This window comes from Salvelinus alpinus, chromosome 23 (assembly GCF_045679555.1).
Source record: "Salvelinus alpinus chromosome 23, SLU_Salpinus.1, whole genome shotgun sequence".
Classification (NCBI taxonomy): Eukaryota; Metazoa; Chordata; class Actinopteri; order Salmoniformes; family Salmonidae; genus Salvelinus; species Salvelinus alpinus.
The window spans coordinates 18,642,691-18,660,947 of NC_092108.1; the positions used below are offsets into that span (position 1 = coordinate 18,642,691).

Here is an 18,257-nt window from a genome sequence, read left to right on the forward strand (position 1 = left end):
TCCCTAAATTCTATCAGCATATCGATTGTGCTACCAGGGCTGGAAAAACCCTAGATCATTGTTATACTAATTTCCGCGACGCATATAAGGCCCTCCCCCGCCCCCCTTTCGGAAAAGCTGACCACGACTCCATTTTGTTGATTCCAGCCTACAAACAGAAACTAAAACAACAAGCTCCCGCGCTCAGGTCTGTTCAACGCTGGTCCGACCAATCTGATTCCACGCTTCAAGACTGCTTCGATCACGCGGATTGGAATATGTTCCGCATTGCGTCCAACAACAATATTGACGAATATGCTGATTCGGTGAGCGAGTTCATTAGGAAGTGCATTGACGATGTCGTACCCACAGCAACGATTAAAACATTCCCAAACCAGAAACCGTGGATTGACGGCAGCATTCGCGTGAAACTGAAAGCGCGAACCACTGCTTTTAACCAGGGCAAGGTGACCGGAAGCATGACCGAATACAAACAGTGTAGCTATTCTCTCCGCAAGGCAATCAAACAGGCTAAGTCCCAGTACAGAGACAAAATCGAGTCGCAATTCAACAGCTCAGACACAAGAGGTATGTGGCAGGGTCTACAGTCAATCACGGATTACAAAAAGAAAACCAGCCCCGTCGCGGACCAGGATGTCTTGCTCCCAGACAGGCTAAACAACTTTTTTGCCCGCTTTGAGGACAATACAGTGCCACTGACACGGCCCCCTACCAAAACCTGCGGGCTCTCCTTCACTGCAGCCGAGGTGAGTAAAACATTTAAACGTGTTAACCCTCGCAAGGCTGCAGGCCCAGACGGCATTCCCAGCCGCGTCCTCAGAGCATGCGCAGACCAGCTGGCTGGTGTGTTTACGGACATATTCAATCAATCCTTATCCCAGTCTGCTGTTCCCACATGCTTCAAGAGGGCCACCATTGTTCCTGTTCCCAAGAAAGCTAAGGTAACTGAGCTAAACGACTACCGCCCCGTAGCACTCACTTCCGTCATCATGAAGTGCTTTGAGAGACTAGTCAAGGACCATATCACCTCCACCCTACCGGACACCCTAGACCCACTCCAATTTGCTTACCGACCCAATAGGTCCACAGACGACGCAATCGCAACCACACTGCACACTGCCCTAACCCATCTGGACAAGAGGAATACCCATGTGAGAATGCTGTTCATCGATTACAGCTCAGCATTTAACACCATAGTACCCTCCAAACTCGTCATCAAGCTCGAGACCCTGGGTCTCGACCCCGCCCTGTGCAACTGGGTCCTGGACTTCCTGACGGGCCGCCCCCAGGTGGTGAGGGTAGGTAACAACATCTCCACCCCGCTGATCCTCAACACTGGGGCCCCACAAGGGTGCGTTCTGAGCCCTCTCCTGTACTCCCTGTTCACCCACGACTGCGTGGCCATGCACGCCTCCAACTCAATCATCAAGTTTGCGGATGACACTACAGTGGTAGGCTTGATTACCAACAACGACGAGACGGCCTACAGGGAGGAGGTGAGGGCCCTCGGAGTGTGGTGTCAGGAAAATAACCTCACACTCAACGTCAACAAAACAAAGGAGATGATTGTGGACTTCAGGAAACAGCAGAGGGAGCACCCCCCTATCCACATCGACGGGTCAGTAGTGGAGAAGGTGGAAAGTTTTAAGTTCCTCGGTGTACACATCACGGACAAACTGAATTGGTCCACCCACACAGACAGCGTCGTGAAGAAGGCGCAGCAGCGCCTCTTCAACCTCAGGAGGCTGAAGAAATTCGGCTTGTCACCAAAAGCACTCACAAACTTCTACAGATGCACAATCGAGAGCATCCTGTCGGGCTGTATCACCGCCTGGTACGGCAACTGCTCCGCCCACAACCGTAAGGCTCTCCAGAGGGTAGTGAGGTCTGCAGAACGCATCACCGGGGGCAAACTACCTGCCCTCCAGGACACCTACACCACCCGATGTCACAGGAAGGCCATAAAGATCATCAAGGACAACAACCACCCAAGCCACTGCCTGTTCACCCCGCTATCATCCAGAAGGCGAGGTCAGTACAGGTGCATCAAAGCAGGGACCGAGAGACTGAAAAACAGCTTCTATCTCAAGGCCATCAGACTGTTAAACAGCCACCACTAACATTTAGCGGCCGCTGCCAACATACTGACTCAACTCCAGCCACTTTAAAAATGGGAATTGATGGAAATTATGTAAAAATGTACCACTAGCCACTTTAAACAATGCCACTTAATATAATGTTTACATACCCTACATTACCCATCTCATATGTATATACTGTATGTCACGTTTCAAATGGTGAAGGAAGGAGTCAAGCGCAGAGAGCAGGAATTTGAGCAAGTGGAATAAACTTTAATATTCCGTTCCGAATATAAATGTGACGCCTACGCCAAACAACAAAAGGGCGCGTCAAAAATCCAGTCCAACAATAAACTCGGACAAAATTCACATAACAAGACACCACCACACCAAACAGAATAACAAGCCCGCACAAAAGTCGGCGGGCCAACTGGGTTTAAATAACCCCCTATCCTAAACACAAAACAGGTGATACAAATAGACAAATTAGACAAACTCAAAAGAAAACAGAAAAGGGGATCGGTGGCAGCTAGTAGACCGGAGACGACGACCGCCGAGCGCCGCCCGAACGGGAAGAGGCACCATCCTCGGCGGGATTCGTAACAGTACCCCCCTCCCGACGCGCGGCTCCCGCAGCGCGCCGACCCCGGCCTCGAGGACGACCCGGAGGGCGAGGAGCAGGGCGATCCGGATGGAGGCGGTGAAAGTCCCTCAAGAGGGACGGATCCAAAATGTCCCCCACCGGTACCCAGCTTCTCTCCTCCGGACCGTACCCCTTCCAGTCCATGAGGTACTGCAGGCCCCTCACCCGGCGTCTTGAGTCCAGAATGGCTCGTATCCTATACGCCGGGGACCCCTCGATGTCGAGAGGGGGAGGAGGGACCACCGGTACCTCACCGTCCTGCAGGGGACCAGCTACCACCGGCCTGAGGAGAGACACATGAAACGAGGGGTTAATACGATAATAAGAGGGAAGTTGTAACCTATAACACACCTCGTTTATCCTCCTCAGGACTTTAAATGGCCCCACACACTGCGGCCCCAGCTTCCGGCAGGGCAGGCGGAGGGGCAGGTTTCGGGCCGAGAGCCAGACCCTGTCCCCTGGTGCGAACACAGGGGCCTCACTGCGGTGGCGGTCAGCGCTCCTCTTCTGCCGTTCACTGGCCTGCCTGAGAGAGTCCTGGACCGCTCGCCAGGTCTCTCTAGAGCGCTGTACCCACTCCTCCACCGCAGGAGCGTCGGTCTGGCTCTGATGCCACGGAGCCAGGACCGGCTGGTACCCCAGTACACATTCGAAGGGCGACATATTCGTTGATGAGTGGCGGAGTGAGTTCTGAGCCAACTCCGCCCACGGGACGTACCTCGCCCATTCTCCTGGCCGGTCCTGGCAATACGACCTCAGAAACCTACCCACTTCCTGGTTCACTCTTTCCACCTGCCCATTACTTTCGGGGTGATACCCAGAGGTGAGGCTGACCGAGACCCCCAGACGCTCCATAAACGCCCTCCACACCCGGGACGTGAACTGGGGACCTCGATCAGATACGATGTCCTCCGGCACCCCGTAATGCCGGAAGACGTGGGTAAATAGAGCCTCCGCAGTCTGTAGGGCCGTAGGGAGACCAGGTAATGGGAGGAGACGACAGGACTTAGAGAACCGATCCACAACGACCAGAATGGTAGTGTTCCCCTGAGATGGAGGAAGATCAGTCAAAAAATCTACCGAGAGATGAGACCATGGCCGTTGTGGAACCGGAAGGGGTTGTAACTTCCCTCTCGGTAGGTGCCTAGGAGCCTTACTCTGAGCGCATACCGAGCAGGAGGAGACATAGAGTCTCACGTCCTTAGCCAAGGTGGGCCACCAGTATTTCCCTCTAAGACCCCGCACTGTCCTCTCCATCCCCGGATGACCCGAAGCAGGTAGTGTGTGAGCCCACCGAATCAATCGATCACGGACACCAAGCGGTACGTACCTAAGGCCAGTCGGACACTGGGACGGCACAGGTTCTACCCTCAACGCCCGCTCGATGTCCGCGTCCACCTCCCATACCACCGGGGCCACCAGACAGGAGGCGGGAAGGATGGGAGTCGGATCGATGGGCCGGTCATCCGTGTCATAGAGACGAGACAGCGCGTCGGCCTTAGTGTTGAGGGAACCTGGTCGATAAGAGATCGTGAATCTAAAACGCGTAAAGAACATGGCCCACCTCGCCTGACGCGGATTCAGTCTCCTCGCCTCTCGGATATACTCCAGATTGCGGTGGTCAGTCCAGATGAGAAAAGGGTACTTAGCCCCCTCAAGCCAGTGTCTCCACACCTTCAGGGCTTTTACCATAGCTAGTAGCTCCCTGTCCCCCACATCATAGTTCCGCTCCGCCGGACCCAGTTTCTTAGAAAAGAACGCACAGGGACGGAGCTTCGGTGGCGTGCCCGAGCGCTGTGATAGCACGGCTCCAACACCAGCCTCGGACGCATCCACCTCTACTATGAACGCTAATTAAGGGTCCGGATGCGCCAACACGGGAGCCTCAGTAAACCTTGCCTTCAACTGGTTGAAAGCTCCTTCTGCCTCGGCCGACCACTGTAGACGCACCGGGCCTCCCTTTAGCAGTGAGGTAATGGGTGCCGCCACTTGACCAAAACCCCGGATAAACCTCCGGTAGTAATTGGCAAACCCTAAAAACCGCTGCACCTCCTTTACCGTGGTCGGAGTCGGCCAATTACGCACGGCGTTAACGCGGTCACTCTCCATCACCACCCCTGAGGTGGAAATGCGATAACCCAGGAAAGAGACGGCTTGTTTGGAGAACACACATTTCTCAGCCTTGACGTATAGGTCATGCTCCAGCAGCCGCCCAAGAACCCTGCGCACCAGGGAGACATGCGCGGCGCGTGTGGCAGAATAGATCAAGATGTCATCAATATACACTACCACACCCTGCCCGTGCAAGTCCCTGAGAATCTTATCTACAAAGGATTGGAAGACGGCTGGAGCATTCTTTAACCCATACGGCATGACGAGGTACTCATAGTGGCCTGATGTGGTACTAAACGCTGTTTTCCACTCGTCTCCTCCCCGAATACGCACCAGATTATACGCGCTCCTGAGGTCCAGTTTTGTGAAAAAACGTGCTCCGTGGAATGATTCCACCGCCGTAGCGATGAGAGGTAGTGGATAACTAAATCCCACTGTGATAGAATTTAGACCTCGATAATCAATGCACGGACGCAGACCTCCCTCCTTCTTTCTCACAAAAAAGAAACTCGAGGAGGCGGGTGACATGGAGGGCCGAATGAACCCTTGTCCCAGAGCTTCCGTGACATATGTCTCCATAGCCAACGTCTCCTCCTGTGACAATGGGTACACATGACTCCTGGGGAGTGCAGCGTTCTCCTGGAGGTTTATCACGCAATCCCACCGTCGATGAGGTGGTAATTTGGTCGCTTTCTTTTTACTAAAAGCGATAGCCAAATCGGCATATTCTGGGGGAATGCGCACAGTGGAAACCTGGTCTGGACTCTCCACCGATGTGGCACCGATGGAAACTCCCACACACCTACCTGAACACTCCTCTGACCACCCCTGAAGAGCTCCCTGTCTCCAGGAAATGAGGGGATTGTGAATAGCTAGCCAGGGAACCCCCAACACCACCGGAAACCCAGGTGAATCAATAAGGTAGAAACTAATCTGCTCCCTATGATTCCCCTGCGCTACCATGTCCAGCGGAATCGTGGCCTCCCTGATCAGCCCTGACCCTAACGGTCGACTATCTAAGGAGTGCACAGGGAAAGGGGGGTCTATCTGCACCAACGGAATACCCAACTGGCGGGCGAGTCCGCGATCCATAAAACTCCCAGCTGCGCCTGAGTCTACTAGCGCCTTATGCTGGAGAGAGGGGAAAAACGCAGGGAAAAAAATAACCAAAAACATATGACCGACAGGAAGCTCTGGGTGAGTCTTGTGCCTACTCACCTGGGGTGACCGAGAAGTATTCCGCCTGCCATCTCTACTCCCAGAGGCACTCCTCCAGCACCTGTCCGAAGTGTGTCCTCTCCGGCCACAGTAGGTGCAAGAGGAGCCACCTCCTCCGGCCCCCCTAGATGCAGCCCCTCCCAACTCCATCGGAGTTGGAGCGGAAGGGCTGGGAGGTGGAACTGACAGGACCCCCTCTGAACGCCCGCGGGCAGCTAGCAGGTTGTCCAGTCGTATAGACATATCAATGAGCTCATCGAGAGAGAGTGTAGTGTCTCGACAAGCTAGCTCCCGACGGACGTCCTCCCGAAGGCTACATCGGTAATGATCCATCAAGGCCCTGTCATTCCACCCCGCACCAGCAGCCAAGGTCCGGAACTCCAAGGCGAAGTCTTGCGCACTCCTCATCTCCTGTCTGAGGTGGAACAGTCGCTCACCCACCGCTCGGCCTTCCTGAGGGTGGTCAACTACGGCCCGAAAGCGGCGGGTGAACTCTGGGTAGTGGTCTCGAACCGAGTCTGGGCCGTTCCAGACCGCGTTAGCCCATTCCAGGGCTCTACCCGTCAGACAGGAGATGAGGAGGCTAACACTCTCCTCTCCAGAGGGAGTCGGATGAACGGTGGCCAAGTAGAGCTCCAACTGGAGCAAAAACCCCTGGCACCCAGCCACCGCTCCGTCGTACTCCCTTGGGAGCGCGAGACGCAATGCGCCTGAACCAGATGCCGACGTTGAAGGAGTAGGTTGCGACGTCTGTGAAGGAGCTGGTGTAGATGTCGGGATACCACTCCTCTCCCATCGCTCCATCCTCTCCATCATCATGTCCATCGCTGACCCAATCCGATGGAGAACGGCGGTGTGATGAAGGACACGCTCCTCCATCGATGGAAGAGGGGTGGTTGCTGCTTCTGCTGACTCCATAGGGTGGGTGCGGGCTTCTGTCACGTTTCAAATGGTGAAGGAAGGAGTCAAGCGCAGAGAGCAGGAATTTGAGCAAGTGGAATAAACTTTAATATTCCGTTCCGAATATAAATGTGACGCCTACGCCAAACAACAAAAGGGCGCGTCAAAAATCCAGTCCAACAATAAACTCGGACAAAATTCACATAACAAGACACCACCACACCAAACAGAATAACAAGCCCGCACAAAAGTCGGCGGGCCAACTGGGTTTAAATAACCCCCTATCCTAAACACAAAACAGGTGATACAAATAGACAAATTAGACAAACTCAAAAGAAAACAGAAAAGGGGATCGGTGGCAGCTAGTAGACCGGAGACGACGACCGCCGAGCGCCGCCCGAACGGGAAGAGGCACCATCCTCGGCGGGATTCGTAACACTGTACTCTATATCATCTACTGCATCTTGCCATCTTTATGTAATACATGTACCACTAGCCACTTTAAACTATGCCACTTTATGTTTACATACCCTACAGTACTCATCTCATATGTATATACCGTACTCTATACCATCTACTGCATCTTGCCTATGCCGTTCTGTACCACCACTCATTCATATATCTTTATGTACATATTCTTTATCCCTTTACACTTGTGTGTGTATAAGGTAGTAGTTGTGGAATTGTTAGGTTAGATTACTTGTTGGTTATTACTGCATTGTCGGAACTAGAAGCACAAGCATTTCGCTACACTCGCATTAACATCTGCTAACCATGTGTATGTGACTAATAAAATTTGATTTGATTTGAGACTCATTCAAGCTAACAGAATGGCTACAAATGCTCAAATAAAAGCTGTTTAAAACAGTGGTGTGCAGAAGGGCATCTCTTAACGTACAACACCGTGAATAATTCAGGCTATAGTGGAGGCAAAAGGGGGTCCTACCCAGTACTAGATAGGTGTACCTAATAAAGTGGCCGGTGAGTGTACAGTAATGTCAAATCTGATAACATGGTCTGGAAAAGTGGTACATGGGACCATAGAAACAGTGTCTGATAAAGAATGATGATGAAGTATTACATCCATAGATAACGTAGTCCAATTGGTTCATGTTCCACGGTAATTGGTGTCAATGGATCTCGTTATCTTGAAACTTTCACGATCTGGAATATTCCTCGTCAGTTTCCATAAAACTATGCATTAAGAGTAATGCAACAGGTACTTATCATTTTGAGCAGTTGTATCAATTGATAGTTAGATCATTGTAATGAAATGAATAAACAGTCATTTCAGATGTAGTGTGTGAATTTCATTTTGAAATGGTAATACTTTGATGTTAAGTTGTGTCATTTTGAACAGGTGATTTTAGTTCAATGAACAACTTAGCTTTATGTGTATTGTATCCAAGCAATTGGAAAAAGTGTTAAGAGTCTTGAAAAATTTGCATTTTGATCATTGGTTGTGAGTTTTGTGTCTCGAGTTTTGAAAAATGACATCAAGGTTCCGAAATTAGTGCCAAAGTGATTGTTAAAAACTGTAATAGATGTTCATCCATAATGCGTTGAATATCAAAGGGGAACTATGAGATCTTGTGAGCGAAGCCGAGGAAATGGAGAAGAGAGACATGTCAATCACTCTGGCGTATCTCGCTGAGTGAACAAATGAAGGGTTGTGGTTTTCGGGGTGCAGGGGTGCAGGGTTAATGCAATTACTGTCCTCCACAGCAGGTTTACAGCAGTGAGTCTGTCTGTGTGCGTGCGTGCATGTGTGCGTGTGTGTGCGTGTGTGTGTGTGCGTGCGTGTGTGCATGTGTGTGCGTGCATGTGTGTGCTCTGTCTGTCCTCTGATGTCCTGGATAACTGTGTTTAATCCTGAGGCTCAGAGATAATAGAAAGGCTAAGAGGCATACAGAGAGAGAGATGGCGAGAGAGAGGGATGGAGAGAGAGATGGAGAGAGGGATGGAGAGAGAGATGAAGAGAGAGATGGAGAGAGGGATGGAGAGGGAGATGGAGAGAGGGATGGAGAGGGAGATGGAGAGATGGATGGAGAGGAATGGAGAGAGGGATGGAGAGAGGAATGGAGAGAGAAATGGAGAGGGATGGAGAGATGGATGGAGAGAGAGATGGAGAGAGGGATGGAGAGAGGAATTGAGAGAGGAATGGGGAGGGAGATGGAGAGGGAGATGGAGAGAGGGGTGGAGAGAGGGGTGGAGAGAGGAATGGAGAGAGGAGTGGAGAGAGGAGTGGAGAGAGGGATGGAGATAGGAATATAGAGAGGGATGGTGAGAGAGGAATGGAGAGTGGGTTAGATAGATGAGGGAGATGGAGAGAGGGATGAGAGAGAGATGGAGAGAAAGATGGAGAGAGGAATGGAGAGAGAGATGGAGAGAGATTGAGAGAGGGACGGAGAGAGTAAAGGTGTTGACGAACGCTGTCGATCGAACATGCAGAATCGTCAGGAAAATGAATGCCAATGAACAGAAAATGACGGCCACCCACTGCGCACAGCCAATGTTTGTGTTGATCTGTCTTGTCCTTAAGAGTGAGAGACAGATAGAAAATTTGCCAGAGATTGAGGGCTAGCGGTAAAGAAATATGGAGAGAGGGAAGAGAGAGAAAGGAACAGTTCTGACATGAATTAGCAGAGCACTGTGGGCCATGAAATCAAATAAGGCCATGAAATGGGGCACATGTATGGGGAGGAGACCTTCAAACAGACGTGTGTGTGTGTGTGTGTGTGTGTGTGTGTGTGTGTGTGTGTGTGTGTGTGTGTGTGTGTGTGTGTGTGTGTGTGTGTGTGTGTGTGTGTGTGTGTGTGTGTGTGTGTGTGTGTGTGTGTGTGTGTGTGTGTGTGTGTGTGTGTGTGTGTGTGTGTGTGTGTGTGCGTGCAGTCCTGTCTGAAAGGTGACCCCTAACTTCCTGTGCTGGGTCACATGAGACAAACATAGACTAGGGTTACTGTCCTAATGAAAAGCAGGCTCTCTCTCTGAGAGAGAGAGAGAGATCCAAATGAACTATGACCCAAACTTGAGAGCCAGATCACTTAGCTCACTAACTAACCTAATTAACCAACACAACTTACACATTGTGCCTTTTAGGCTGAAAGAAACTGACATTTTGGGCAGCGCTACCATTAACGTTCCTGTGTTCACTTTTTTCTGAATCACATTCCAAATCTTTCAAATCCTGTTAGATACAAATGTAATTTCTCTAAGACTGTTTTGAATTGCTTTTCAACACAGTTTAATATGAAAAAATGTGTATTTGTGATACAGAATGCAATCAAAAGACTTGGCGGACACTGACTTCTATAAGTTGCTTTCTCATTAAAAATCAGGCAGAGAAAGTCACAAACATTGATGTGTGCGTGTGTGTCAAATCAAATTATTGCGGGTGTAGCAAAATGCTTGTGTTCCTAGCTCCACCAGCGCAGGAACTCCTAACCATTCACAACAATACACACATCTAAAAGTGATAGAATGGAATTAAGAAATATATAAATATTAGGACGAGCAATGTCAGAGTCCAGAGTATGTATATACTGTATATACTGTATATATATATACAGTTGAAGTCAGAAGTTTACATACACCAAATACATTTAAACTCAGTTTTTCACAATTCCTGACATTTAATTCTAGTAAAAATTCCCTGTCTTAGGTCAGTTAGGATCACCACTTTATTTTAAGAATGTGAAATGTCAGAATAATAGTAGAGAGAATGATTTATTTCAGCTTTTATTTATTTCATCACATTCCCAGTGGGTCAGAAGTTTACATACACTCAATTAGTATTTGGTAGCATTGCCTTTAAATTGCTTAACTTGGGTCAAACATTTCCGGTAGCCTTCCACAAGCTTCCTACAATAAGTTGGTGAATTTGGGCCCATTCCTCCTGACAGAGCTGGTGTAACTGAGTCAGGTTTCTAGGCCTCCTTGCTCGCACACGCTTTTTCAGTTCTGCCCACAAATTTTCTATAGGATTGAGGTCAGGGCTTTGTATTGGAGTGTGATGGCCACTCCAATACCTTGACTTTGTTGTCCTTAAGACATTTTGTCACAACTTTGGAAGTAAGCTTGGGGTCATTGTCAATTTGGAAGACCCATTTGCAAACAAGCTTTAACTTCCTGACTGATGTCTTGAGATGTTGCTTCAATATATGCACATACATTTCCGTCCTCATCATGCCATCTATTTTGTGAAGTGCACCAGTCCCTCCTGCAGCAAAACACCCCCACAACATGATGCCGCCACCCCCGTGCTTCACAACTCGTGAGAGGCGAAGGTCGAGAGCCATGCGTCCTCCGAAACACAACCCAACCAAGCCACACTGCTTCTTGACACAATGCCCATCCAACCCAGAAGCCAGCCGCACCAATGTGTCGGAGGAAACACCTGGCGACCAAGTCTCTTCTTATTATTGGTGTCCTTTCGTAGTGGTTTCTTTGTAGCAATTCAACCATGGAGGCCTGATTCACGCAGTCTCTTCTGAATAGTTGATGTTGAGATGTGCATGTTACTTCAACTCTGTGAAGCATTTATTTTGGCTGCAATCTGAGGTGCAGTTAATTGCCCATTTCTGAGGCTGGTAACTCTAATGAACGTATTCTCAGCAGCAGAGGTAACTCTGTGTCTTCCTTTCCTGTGGCGGTCCTCATGAGAGCCAGCCATCATTGCATTTGATGGTTTTTGCGACTGCACTTGAAGAAACTTTCAAAGTTCTTGAAATGTTCCGTATTGACTGACCTTCATGTCTTAAAGTAATGATGGACTGTTGTTTCTCTTTGCTTATTTGAGCTGTTCTTGCCATAATATGGACTTGGTCTAGGGCTATCTTCTGTATACCAACCCTACCTTGTCACAACAAAATTGATTGGCTCAAACCCATTAAGAAGGAAAGAAATTCTACAAATTAACTTTTAACAAGGCACACCTGTTAATTGAAATGCTTTCCAGGTGACTACTTCATGAAGCTGGTTGAGAGAAGGCCAAGATTGTGCAAAGCTGTCATCAAGGCAAAGGGTGGCTATTTAAAGAATCTCAAATATGACATGTTTTTTTATTTGTTTAACACTTTTTTGGTTACTAGATGATTCCATATGTGTTATTTCATAGTTTTGATGTCTCCACTATTATTCTACAATGTAGAAAATATTAAAAATAGTGACAGTGACTAAGTTTAGGGCAGGTTACTGGGTGGAGGCCGGCTAGTGATGGCTATTTAACAGTCTGATGTTCTTGAGATAGAAGCTGTTTTTCAGTCTCTCGGTCCCAGCTTTGATGCACCTGTACTGACCTCACCTTCTGGATGATAGCGGGGTGAACAGGCCGTGGTTCGGGTGGTTGATGTCCTTGATGATCTTTTTGGCCTTTTGCTGTTTGTGTCCTGCAGGGCAGGCAGTGTGCCCCCTGTGATGCATTGGGCAGACTGCACCACCCTTTGGAGAACCCTTTGGTTGCGGGTGGTACAGTTGCCATACCAAGTGGTGATACAGCCCGACAGGAGGCTCTCAATGGTACATCTGTAAAAGTTTGTGAGGGTCTTAGGGGCCAAGACAAATTTCTTCAGCCTCCTGAACTCAAAGAGGTGCTGTTGCGCCTTCTTCGCCACACTGTCTGTCTGGGTGGACCATTTCAGATTTTCAGGGATGTGTACACCAAGGAACTTGATGCTTTTACCTTCACTGTGTGTGCATGCGTGTGCGTGTATATATATATGTCTGTAACACGAATTCTCTAGGCTCTGGAGGCTGTTCAACAGCATGTTTCAGTTCCAGATGTCCGGTCTTAACTTATTTATTATGGTTATACTGGGTCTGCTTTCACTTGGCAGGGGGCTACTCCACTGTTACAGGAGGGAGGGGGGGAGGGATGGAGGGAGGGAGGGAGGGAGGGAGGGAGGGAGGGAGGGAGGGAGGGAGGGAGGGAGGGAGGGAGGGAGGGAGGGAGGGAGGGAGGGAGAGAGAGAGACAGAGAGAGAAAATAAAAAAAGAGAGGGGGAGGGAGGGGGAGATGATGGAGAGGAGATTTTTGTGAGAAAGAGAGAGAGAACACACTAGCTAGCTAATGGAAGCATCTGTCCTGGATCCTCTCTCCTCTAAACGCCTCGCCACTCATCTATCCATCTGTTCATCCCCTCATTGTGAGGAGTGGTCAAAAATGTGCAGCAGGACACATTATAACACAATGTAATACCCTATAATACCCAATGTACTGTGTGTGTCCTTATGTGTGTTTGTCGGGACTGAAACCAATAGTGCACCATCTGTGTGTTTAGAAAAATGGATTTAAGTGTCACTCCACAATGATACAATAATACGAAATACAAAAAAACACATTGTGGACCCCTCAAATTGGGTTTTGAGACACAAAAAACAATCATAGTGAAACATGGTCAGGCGTCATATATAATGCATGACATAATCTACAGACATTTAAGGGATAATGCCCGATAAGCCGGTTTTTGAAGGATATATTGGCACAGGTGTTGTTAGGCCCGAAACGAAGTCCATTTTATACAACTGGTTACCAACATTTTCAAATAATGATTTACATATTTTAGTTAAAAACGTTATTTTAATATATTCATACTAATTCATCCTTCCACAAGATATAGTCCTGACACAGATCTAGGGATGCTAGCCAAGCCGGCTGGTCGTTCGTTCTATCGGTTCGGTTGCCAGAGATGCGACCCAGTCGTTCAGTCTTTTTGTTCTGTATCAATGAATGTGACCCAGTCGTTCATTCTAAATATTCCATTGCCATACTGGCTGGCAAAGTTCTTATCCCTTGCTTCCTAGCTAGACAACTACGGCTAACTTACAGTCACGTCGAACAGTGCAGACAGAAAAACAACAAATTAGCTGCAATTGTCACGTTCCTGACCTGTTTTCTCTTGTTTTGTATGTGTTTATTGGTCAGGGCGTGAGTTTTGGGTGGGCAGTCTATGTTTTCTGTTTCTATGTTGGTTTTGGGTTGCCTGGTATGGCTCTCAATCAGAGGCAGGTGTTTGACGTTTCCTCTGATTGAGAGTCATATTAAGGTAGGTTGTTCTCACTGTTTGTTTGTGGGTGGTTGTCTCCTGTGTCTGTAGGTATGTTCGTGCCACACGGGACTGTAGCGTTGGTTTGTAGTCTGTACCTGTTTCGTGCGTTCTTCGTTTATATGTAAGTTCACATGTTTTAGGTCAGTCTACGTTCGTTTGTTGTTTTGTAATTATCAAGTGTTCTTCGTGTGTTTAGTTTAGTTTTGTAAATAAATCATTATGTCATCCTACCTCGCTGCAAATTGGTCTTCCGATCCCTCTCTCCTCTCCTCGTCCGAGGAGGAGGAGGAATTAGAGTTCCGTTACAGAACCACCCACCAAATTACCAGGATCAAGCAGCGGGGAAAAGGGCAGCGACAGCAACCGCAGAGATCCCAGGATTCATGGACATGGGAGGAGATCCTGGACGGCAAAGGACCCTGGGCTCAGCCAGGGGAATATCGCCGTCCCAAGGCGGAGCTGGAGGCAGCGAAGGCAGAGAGGCGCTGGTATGAGGAGGCAGCGCGGCGACGCGGTTGGGAGCCCGAGAGTCAGACCCAAACATTTCTTGGGGGGGGCTAAAGGGGAGTGTGGCAAAGCCGGGTTGGATACCTGAGCCAACTCCCCGTGCTTACCGTGGAGTGAGAGGGCGTCGTACTGGTCAGACACCGTGTTATGCGGTAAAGCGCACGGTGTCCCCAGTACGCGTGCTTAGCCCAGTGCGGGCTATTCCACCTTGCCGCACTGGGAGGGCTAGGTTGGGCATCGAGCCGGATGTCATGAAGCCGGCCTAACGCATCTGGCCACCAGTGCGTCTCCTCGGGCCGGCATACATGGCACCAGCCTTACAGATGGTGTCCCCGGTTCGCCAGCATAGCCCAGTGCGGGCTATTCCACCTCGCCGCACTGGCAGGGCTACGGGCACCATTCAACCTGGTAGGGTTGGGCAGGCTCGGTGCTCAAGAGCACGTGTCCTCCTTCACGGTCCGGTATACCCGGTGCCACCTCCAAGTACCAGTCCACCGGTGGCAGCCCCCCGCACCAGGCTGTCTCTCCGGGTTCTCTCTCCAGCTGCTCCCACCTGTCCAGCGCTGTCAGAGCTTTCCTCCTCTCCAGCGCAGCCAGTGCCTATACCACGCACCAGGCTGTCTCTCCGTCTCCTCCCTACAGGTCTGCCAGTCTGCCCAGAACTGCCCGTCTGTCCTGAGCTGTCAGAGCTGCCCGTCTGTCCCGAGCGGTCAGAGCTGGCTGTCTGCCCAGCGGCGCCTGAACTGCCCGTCTGCCCAACGCCGCATGAACTGCCCGTCTGGACTGAGCCTGCAGAGCCGTCGTCCAGCCAGGACCAGCCAGAGCCGTCCAGCCAGGACCAGCCAGAGCCGTCCAGCCAGGACCAGCCAGAGCCGTCCAGCCAGGACCAGCCAGAGCCGTCCAGCCAGGACCTGCCAGAGCCGTCCAGCCAGGACCAGCCAGAGCCGTCCAGCCAGGACCTGCCAGAGCCGTCCAGCCAGGACCTGCCAGAGCCGTCCAGCCAGGACCTGCCAGAGCCGTCCAGCCAGGACCTGCCAGAGCCATCCAGCCAGGACCTGCCAGAGCCGTCCAGCCAGGACCTGCCAGAGTCCCTCAGCCCGGAGCTGCCGTCCCTCAGCCCGGAGCTGCCGTCCCTCAGCCCGGAGCTGCCGTCCCTCAGCCCGGAGCTGCCGTCCCTCAGCCCGGAGCTGCCCCTTATCCCGGTGCTGCCCCTTATCCCGGTGCTGCCCCTTATCCCGGTGCTGGCCCTTATCCCGGTGCTGCCCCTTCATTTAGGTGGGTTTAGTTGGAGGGTGGTCATTGGGAGGGGGATACAGAAGCGGGGAGTGACTATGGTGGTGTGGGGACAGCGTCCGGAGCCTGAGCCACCACCGTGGTCAGATGCCCACCCAGACCCTCCCCTAGACTTTGTGCTGGTGCGCCCGGCGTTCGCACCTTAAGGGGGGGGTTATGTCACGTTCCTGACCTGTTTTCTCTTGTTTTGTATGTGTTTATTGGTCAGGGCGTGAGTTTTGGGTGGGCAGTCTATGTTTTCTGTTTCTATGTTGGTTTTGGGTTGCCTGGTATGGCTCTCAATCAGAGGCAGGTGTTTGACGTTTCCTCTGATTGAGAGTCATATTAAGATAGGTTGTTCTCACTGTTTGTTTGTGGGTGGTTGTCTCCTGTGTCTGTAGGTATGTTCGTGCCACACGGGACTGTAGCGTTGGTTTGTAGTCTGTACCTGTTTCGTGCGTTCTTCGTTTATATGTAAGTTCACATGTTTTAGGTCAGTCTACGTTCGTTTGTTGTTTTGTAATTATCAAGTGTTCTTCGTGTGTTTAGTTTCGTTTTGTAAATAAATCATTATGTCATCCTACCTCGCTGCAAATTGGTCTTCCGATCCCTCTCTCCTCTCCTCGTCCGAGGAGGAGGAATTAGAGTTCCGTTACAGCAATTGCATTTGTTTAAGTGGTTTTTAATTACATTTATTTGGATACATCCATAACAATGAGCTAATGATGCTCGATTTTGCCTTGCATAGAAAATGTGCTCTCTCGGCAGAACACTGTTGTTCAGAGGAGCTAGCCAACAACACAACTAACACAATCACTTCAAACTGAAGCTGGAAAGACAGCAAACTAGCTGCACTTTTGTTTTCTATTGATAGTTCTTTGTATATATCCAGATAAATGATGCTGATTCATGATTTTCGACTGGCTGAGAAAAGCTGCCTGGCTGTCGGTTCATTCCGACTCCCGACATGTTCATTACTATGGGACAGCTGGAGATCGAATTTGAATATTGAAACAATGACAGCAAGTTTTATACCTATCTCTACTGTTGAAAACTAAATGTTAGTCTAAAAGAAATGTGAGATAATGTTTAGATGCTTTTTATAATGGAGATCAAGTTTATAAAGTGCCTGTCTGGGCTGGTGAGACAGTGGATTGCGCAGTCAAATGGAACAGAGTAAATAGGCATTTTAACGTCATAGATTCAGCCAGTGGTAACTTGTGGAATAGACACCGGCTGGGATGCGGTTTTAACCAATCAGCATTCAGGATTAGACCCACCCATTGTATAAGTATGCATAAACAACAAACCAAGTTCAGTAGACGAGAGGACAATTACGCACTTATAAAGAAACGTCTCCATTGGAGGATAAGGTGGTAGGCTTTGGCATTTACATTATTGTTACCTGATAAAATTTCACATTATATATTATTTTCATCTAGACTGTTAACATTTTTGTTTTGGCTGGACAGCTGATGAAAAAGATCATCCCTAATGTGGTTGTATAACCCACAGTAAAGATCATCCCTAATGTGGTTGTATAACCCACAGTAAAGATCATCCCTAATGTTGTTGTATAACCCACAGTAAAGAGCATCCCTAATGTGGTTGTATAACCCACAATAAAGATCATCCCTAATGTGGTTGTATAACCCACAGTAAAGATCATCCCTAATGTTGTTGTATAACCCACAGTAAAGAGCATCCCTAATGTGGTTGTATAACCCACAGTAAAGATCATCCCTAATGTTGTTGTATAACCCACAGTAAAGATCATCCCTAATGTGGTTGTATAACCCACAGTAAAGATCATCCCTAATGTTGTTGTATAACCCACAGTAAAGAGCATCCCTAATGTGGTTGTATAACCCACAGTAAAGATCATCCCTAATGTTGTTGTATAACCCACAGTAAAGCAAGACATGAGCTTCTGTTTCAATGGAACCATTGTTACAAAAAGTACCGACGCGTTTATCTAAGGGAGTGTTTGTGTATCGACCAGTCTCAATAGCGAGAGGGGCCACACCACGTCTACATTTTGCAATAGAGCTTTGATTTTGTTTGGATAAACTGTACGTACTGTATATACAGTAGGGTTCCGTCCCAAAAGTGTGTTCAAAATGGCAGTGCTGTGCACGTGTGTGTGTGTGTGTGTGTGTGTGTGTGTGTGTGTGTGTGTGTGTGTGTGTGTGTGTGTGTGTGTGTGTGTGTGTGTGTGTGTGTGTGTGTGTGTGTGTGTGTCAAATAAAGTAAATTACAAATCAATATCACATCATCTTTTACAATAGCAATCTATATCACATCAAATCTCCTATTATAGATATCTCCCCCTCCATTACAAACCCAGGCTGCTGCCCTCGTTGGGGTCAGGGAATCTTACCCAAAGACCCTATTTGCACTCTAGAGAATGAATGAAATAGCCTACCTGAAATACAAATGCAAATACACACGCAAAGGGTGCAGCAGACCTATACTGGTTCG

General features: G+C 49.2%; 1 protein-coding gene across 3 annotated transcripts in view; it reads right to left on the reverse strand.

Moving 5' to 3' along the window:
- LOC139550442 (uncharacterized) overlaps positions 1–18,257 on the reverse strand; it is a 230,799-nt gene that overhangs the window by 77,784 nt on the left and 134,758 nt on the right. The gene's annotated exons all lie outside the window — the stretch shown is intronic.